The sequence below is a fragment of the Lactuca serriola genome, chromosome 6 (assembly GCF_051521515.1).
Source record: "Lactuca serriola cultivar US96UC23 chromosome 6, Lser_US96UC23_V15, whole genome shotgun sequence".
NCBI classification, from domain to species: Eukaryota; Viridiplantae; Streptophyta; class Magnoliopsida; order Asterales; family Asteraceae; genus Lactuca; species Lactuca serriola.
Genome location: NC_136413.1, coordinates 2,018,151 through 2,026,119, shown reverse-complemented (window position 1 = coordinate 2,026,119; position 7,969 = coordinate 2,018,151).

Below are 7,969 nucleotides of genomic sequence, written 5' to 3'. Positions count from 1 at the left end.
GTATATGTATGACGTTCCTTCCACTTAACTCAAACAAAGAATCTTGTGTAGTTCAATCATATATCTCATTGAATATTGGTGGCATGTTAAGAATATGGTTGTCTATTAGCAAACCAGGAGCATCAAAGAAAGAATGTCATATCCATAGATCATGTAAGGCCACCACTTTAATTATGACCATCAGGTGGTAGTAATTAGCATTCATGTATTGACTGTGGTGTGCATTAGTTTTATTTCCGTATTCCCAATGGAGGTAACCCAAACTTCCTAACATGACAAGAAATTCATGTATATTTACAAGATGAGCTATAATTCTTGGATGGCACTGTAAGCTGGTTTATGTAAATAGCATGGACCATACAACCCAATGGCATTAATGAAAAATTGATGAAGACTTTCTCAGTTAACACATGAAGACATCATGAGATTCTCATCTGATCCATGTGATATGTGACATAAGCTAACATATGAAGTGCAATTGTACATTATTTTTAAATGACTAAAGCAAAGTGTACCTATAGTATCTGACTGTTGTTTGAAAAATAAACATGCTCTCATCACATCTCCGACTATAGACATAAACAAACGTTTATGTATTCGGAAATGATGTATAGTATGCTCCTCATAGTAGTTGTGCATGAGAAGGTGGGCCACATCATGATGTATTTGTATAAACTTTTGTGTTATCCACTTCGAACTTCCGACTTCTAGATTGCTTAACATTTCAACTGTGTGCTCCAATGCTTTAGCGGTGTTCGACACAACTTCAATAACAAGCTGAACATAACCATCGGATGACGATGAAGACAAAGAAGACATTTTGGTGTGATTGTGAAACATTGAACTTTTGTTGTGGTATATGATGTAACTAGTTGTGAGACCCATGTATTATATGGGTTAATTTAAACAAAAATTAAATATAAAAGTCAAAATATTTGAGAACTTTGAATTTATAAGAAAATAAGAAAAATAATGAATTATTATAATGGAAATTTCTATTTATCTTTTAAATTTAAATAAATAATTTAAATAAAAAAAGAAACTAATGAGCTTTAATGTTAGGAATTATGAAATTAAAAGGTAATTTATTAATGAACTTGATATCCATTTATTACTACATTTATTATAATTATTACATTAAAATCATACATGGAATTTAATAAAATTGAAAAACTGATAAAATGACATGTGGAAAAAAATTAATTCAAAATAACCACAAAATGACATTTGGCAAATTAAATGAAAGTGTGAAAAGTGAAATAAAAAACATTCATTTATTAGAGAGGATGGTGTTTGGCATTAATATTGAATAAAAATGAGTTCTTTATTTTGAAAAACTAGTTGTTTTAAGGTAAAAAAAAAAGAAATTTTGATTTTGAAAAGAGTGGAAAGTGAAATGACATTGTCTTGCTTTTTATTGTCGATTACCTCAGTATGTCGATGTCTATAGACATTGTTTTCCAAGCCACCTAGAAAAATGTCGAGCATATATCGTGCCCACACCATGGGATCTAACTCCCCCACTAAAAGCTTGTTCTTTATGTTTTCATAAAGTTCATTTGTTTTATGAAGTAACATATATTTGGTCTTTATAGTTGTTGGGGTAAACTTACCATACACTCAAAATATATTAATGGTTTATACATTGTTTGAAAATGATGTGTATAATATTAACTTATAGGAAAATACTAGTGTTTGTATTGGACAAATTTTATTTCTATTTCACATAGTCCATCTTCAAGTGGTTCAAATACTTCAAGCGATTCAACTACTACCAATACTTCCAATGTAGAATCATAGATTATGCATCTTTATGTTCATTACCACTTCTTCATCCTGAATATGAACTCGTATTGGGAAAACGAATGTTTTTATATTTGTATAGATCGCATATCCTATATTGTTTTGAAAACACAATGCATGGTTCAACATTAAGTGTCTAAAAACGTGCTCCTGATATAATAGAACTAGAATACCTTTGCAAATCACTTACACGACGAAACAAACTCTTACCTTCTGAATGTTGATTGTTACATGGTTCAACATTAAGTGTCTAAAAATGTGCTCCTGATATCATAGAACTAGACTACCTTTGCAAATCACTTAGACGACGAAACAAACTCTTACATTCTGAATGGTGATTGTTACATTTTTGGATAAGCTATGTTTGCTACTTATTAGCAATATTATATGAATTTATGATTCACAAATATTTTACGACATGCATTAGTTTTTTAAGATGTCTTGTGTTGATATATATTGATAATGTTTATGGGAACCAAATAACAAATATTTCCATCTCGTCTTCTATCTTTATAGCAATTTTTTTGAATTGATGTTGAACTTATAAAAATATGATCGTACTTTTTTAGTTGAGGGCATGGGTCAAGTTTAATGGACGTTAGAGTGTTGAATTTGTACATATTAGAATAATCGAAGCTTCGGTGTGTGTTTATGTATAAGCTATTATGAGTTGACTAATTTGGTAATGAGAAATTGTATTTAACATATAATTAGATCACATTATATTGAAAATATCATACTATTGGTATTGTTATTCATACAAATGATGATGATTATATAATTTTTTTTAGATATTATTCTAGATGTGTTGCCACAAGCGAATACACTGTATGGAAATGATGGTATGATAATTTGGGTGGAAAATGATTTGGTTAAAATTGAACGAGCAGAAGAGGATGTTGTGGAAGAAAATCAAATGATTATAAGAAATCAAGTCCATGTGATGATGATTTCTCAGTTCGATCCTTATAAGTATGGTCATTAATAGAAAGTAAATAATTTTCCTTATGAGGAGAATACATATGATATTGGTGCATCTAAAACTATTGATAAAGATCATATCCTTTTGCTTCATGACTCTAAACCGTCTCTTTACTAAAATAATCATGAATTTTGTGATGGTGTAACTAACATTTAGAATAGTGATGATCAATAAGAAGATGAAGACGATAAAATCAATGATTATGGTGTGACAAATAAATGAGGCAATGTGTAACAGCCCGAAATCTCAGGTATTGTTAAATTATGTTTTTGGGATGATTTAAGAGGGGACTCGGCGAGTTGGAGCCTAGACTCGCCGAGTAGGATCGCAGACTTGGTCGCGGGTTCGCGACTGGACTCGACGAGTCCAGATATGGACTCGGCGAGTCTACGCTGTTTAGCGAAAACCCTAACCGTTCAGGTTTGGGACGTATAAAAAGGACTCATTGGCCGTCATTGTTCATTTTAGCCTTCTGAGAAGAACCCTAAATCGATTGTGTGCATCTGGAGCAAGGATTATAGGCCATTGTTGATTATAGAAGAGTGGTTGTGCAAGGAAGAGAAGGGATTGGCTAAAGGAGCAGCAAGGGAGTCACATTCTGAGGATTGGGGACACAGAGGATACATCATCCAGTTAAGAATTCGAGTATACTCTGCTATGTTGATGTGATTATGGAATTAGGGTTTATGGAACCCTTTTGTGAATAGATTGAATGTTACGCTAGTCCCCTAATCGATTGTAACCCTGTATTGGGACCTTTGGAGGTCCAGAATGTCCCATGTCTGTGCATTTCGGGAATTGATGAAGGTTTTGGATTGGAATCCTTATGCCTTAGGTCAAAATGTAAATTATGAATCATATGGTGTATCATGAGCACTGAAATGAGGACTTTACGTGATGGATCAGCCTAGGAAGGCCAGACCTAGGAATGGTCGAAGCAGTTCTGACCTTAGGATGCAGTTTGAGCGGTTGCATGGCATGGACTCGCCGAGTTCGATGAACAGACTCGGCGAGTAGCTTGAAGATTAACTGGGACTCGTCGAGTTGTTCTTCAGACTCGGCGAGTTGAGTCGGGGTGGCCCCGCGATTCTTCCAGGAGTAACTCGTCGAGTCAAGGAGGATACTCGACGAGTAGATAGGGAATCTCAGAGAGTTGGAGGACGTCTAGACTCGCCGAGTCGCCATGGTACTCGCCGAGTCCGGACGAGTTGACCGTTGACCGTTGACCAGAGTTGACCTAAGTCTGACTTCTTAGGGATAGTCACACTTAGAAGATATAAGTGTTAATGAGAGATATGTGATGTTATAGGGAGGTTGTAGCTCGTCGGATTGTGCACGAGTGATTTCAGGATTTGCTAGCTTTCAGCATTCACGAGGTGAGTCTTCTCACTATACTGTACCCGGAAGGGTTTGACTGTGTGACCGGAAGGTCAGATATGATATGTGATATGTATGCTATATGTGGTAAGCTGATTGTTATATATGCTATGTATGTTATGGGCCGGAAGGCGATTATATTATGGGCCGGAAGGCGATTATATTATGGGCCGGAAGGCAATATGGGCCGGAAGGCGATTATATTATGGGCCGGAAGGCAATATGTTATGGGCCGGAAGGCAATATGTTGTGTGATGGACCGGAAGGTCGGCGTGGGTAGGACCGGAAGGTTTACCCAGCAGGGACGGAAGTCCCCTGAGACACATGGACCGTTAGGTCAGGGCCTGGAAAGGCGTATGTGCGTAAGTTGTATATTGGGGAACTCACTAAGCATTTATGCTTACAGTTGTTATGTATGTGTTTCAGGTACTAGCGAGGACCGTGGGAAGGCGCCGGCGTGATCGATACACACTGAAGGATGTTTTTATGATCTTGGGATTTAGACTATTTGTATTTGACATAATACTTAAATTATTTATGCCTTGTTTGAATGGAAATACTTATTCTTAAAATGAAAAATTTGTTTGAAAATTTGCGTTGTTACAATTGGTATCAGAGCCTTGGTTTGAGGGATTCGGGTGCACCTTCGGGAGTAACTGAACTCAAACCGAGGATTTGAGGAAAACTTTTTAAATAAAGGCATAAACTTTTGTAAATGGTTTTGTGGTAAGCAAGAAAGAAGCAGTGTGTACGATCAGTCAGCGCCCGAACGGTAAAGATCCCCAAAATACCTTACAATATTATATGATATGAATTGTTATGCATGCTAGAAGACTAGGTATTCATGATAGGACTATAGTGGCCTGATTTGTGATGCCTTAGTCTAGGGAAGTTTGCCGATATGAGATGCTTTGCTAGTGTGCGGGTAGATAGTGCATAACAGAAGTAGAGTACTCACTATCCGGGGTTTGGGGAGGAAGACTTGGGATGAATGCTGATGCGGTGTGGTCGGTAGTATTGGGCCCGTACTACCGAAGACACCGGGTCAGTGGGAGACCCAAGTAAGAATCCCTGGATATTGGAGACTGAGTAGGGTTGCGTTATCGAGTGCGATTATACTCGATGGAGTCTCTGATAGTTCTATGTTGTATTTCAGAGACATCATGGTTAGACCACGCCACGGAGCGAGTTCGAGCGGTGTGAGTGATGAGGAGATTCGTCAGATGATTCACGAGGAGGTAGCTGCGGCGATCCGGGCCGAGATCCCGGAGATGTTTGGGTCTATTAAGACCACCCTGATGGAGACGTTTGATGAGCGGTACGCCGCATTGACTGAGGCTGCAACCGCTGCAGCTACCGCAGCTGTGGCCGCTGCTAGGCCACAGGGGGGTGACTCGTTGCTGTTCCGAGAGTTCAGCAACACAAAGCCACCAGAGTTCGATGGGACGCAGGATCCGATTGCTGCGATGAGGTGGATCGCGGATATAGAGGGGTGCTTTTACACTTGTTCATGCCCGGAGCACCTGAGGGTACGGTTCGCTTTGAACCAGCTCCGTCTGGGAGCGAAGGACTGGTGGAAGTTCGTGACGGCGAACTTCACTTTGGCAGAGATTACAGCAGTGACTTGGGAGGGGTTTACTGCTATGTTCAGGGACGATTACGTTCCCCCGGTGGAGAGGGAACGATTGGTTCAGGAGTTCTTAACCCTCAAGCAGGGTACTGATTCTGTTGCGGTGATCACGCGGAAGTTTCATGAGAGGGCGATGTTCTGCCCCGAGCTGGTGTCCACTGATCAGGCTCGGATGAGCCGGTACTTGGGAGTGTTGAGGAGGGATATCCGGGAGTTTGTGTCAAACTCCACCTACCATACTTTTGCTGAGCTTCAGGCGAATGCCAGGAAGCACGAGATCGAGTTGGAGACCCAGGTCAGGGAGGAGGCCGAGTCTCAGCAGGTGGACCGGCGACCGGCTCAGTCCCAGCCAGCAGCCAAGCGGATAAAGTCCGCCGATTCGAGGACAGGAGGTTCAAAGGGCCGCACTTGCGGAAAGTGCGGCAAGGGTCATGATGGGGCGTGTCGATCTGGTGTTTGCTACAAGTGTAGCAAGGAGGGGCACATTGCTAGGGAGTGTCCCAAGGGGTTTACGGTTTGCTTTCATTGCAACCAGACAGGCCATAGGAAGGCCAAGTGCCCTCAGCTTCTTCAGGGATCTGCACCTGCTGCCAGAGCTACTGCGACTCGACCGGTGAAGGCCGACGCCCCGAGGGCTCGGGGGAGAGCCTTTCAGCTGACTGCAGAGGAGGTCCGCGCTGCGCCCGATGTTGTGGCAGGTATGCTGTAATTCATGTATTTATTTTAATGTCGAGACGTCATGCTTATGTTATTATATGCGTAGGTACTTTCCTTGTGAACTCTGTGCCTGCCTTAGTGTTATTTGACTCGGGTGCGAGTAGATCCTTTGTATCTTTAACCTTTAGTCAACATATCAGCATTAGTCGTGAGTCGTTGAGTCGGCCTCTGAGAGTTTCTATAGCTGACGAGAGAGTGATTTGTGCCACGGAGGTTCTCCAGGGATGCGTGTTAGAGATTTTCGGGGTCGAATTCCCGATTGACCTGATTCCTATTGCGATGGGTGATGTCTGTGTCATCGTGGGCATGGACTGGTTGAGCCGATTCGGCGCTGTCATCGACTGTGAGCGTCAGCTGGTGACTATACGAGACCATAGTGGGGGAGTTCTTTCGGTGTACGGCGAGGGTACCCGTTCGGGATCAGCTTTTTGTTCGGCTGCTAGGGCGAGGCAGTGTCTACAGCAGGGCTGTAAGGGTTTTGTGGCGTATGTGATGGATACGCGGGAGGTTTCCGAGAGACCGAAGTCAGTTGAGGAGGTCCCTGTGGTGCGTGAGTTTCCAGATGTTTTCCCCGAGGAGCTGCCGGGAGTACCTCCTGTGAGGCAAGTAGAGTTTGGTATTGATCTGGTTCCGGGGGCCGCGCCTATTGCTAAGGTGCCTTATCGTCTTGCACCTCCAGAGATGCAAGAGTTGTCCTCGCAGCTCCAGGAGTTGCTGGGAAAGGGATTCATTCGGCCGAGTAGCTCGCCATGGGGAGCACCTATTCTGTTCGTCAAGAAGAAGGATGGTTCACACCGGATGTGCATTGATTACCGGGAGTTGAACAAGTTGACGGTCAAGAACCGTTACCCGTTACCGAGGATCGATGATTTATTCGATCAGTTGCAGGGAGCGTCTTGGTTTTCCAAGATCGATCTGAGGTCAGGGTACCATCAGGTGAGAGTGCGGGATGAGGATGTCCAGAAGACAGCGTTTAGGACGCGATATGGGCATTATGAGTTTGTGGTGATGCCTTTCGGGCTCACCAATGCCCCGGCTGTGTTCATGGATCTCATGAACAGGGTATGCAGGCCGATGTTGGATCGGTCAGTGATTGTATTTATCGACGACATTCTGGTGTATTCGAGATCTAGAGAGTAGCATGAGGAGCATTTGAGGGAGGTCCTTGAGGTATTGAGGTCGGAGAAGCTTTATGCAAAGTTCTCCAAATGTGACTTCTGGTTGTGGGAGGTCCAATTTCTAGGACATGTTGTTAATCAGAAAGGGATATTGGTCGATCCGGCCAAGGTTGAGGCGGTGATGAGTTGGGAGGTGCCGAAGTCACCCTCTGAGATCAGGAGCTTCCTTGGGTTGGCAGGGTATTATCGGAGATTCATTAAGGATTTCTCCAAGATCGCAGTGCCGCTCACCAGATTGACCCGGAAGGGTGTTGCATTCTCATGGGGGCCCGAGCAGCAGAC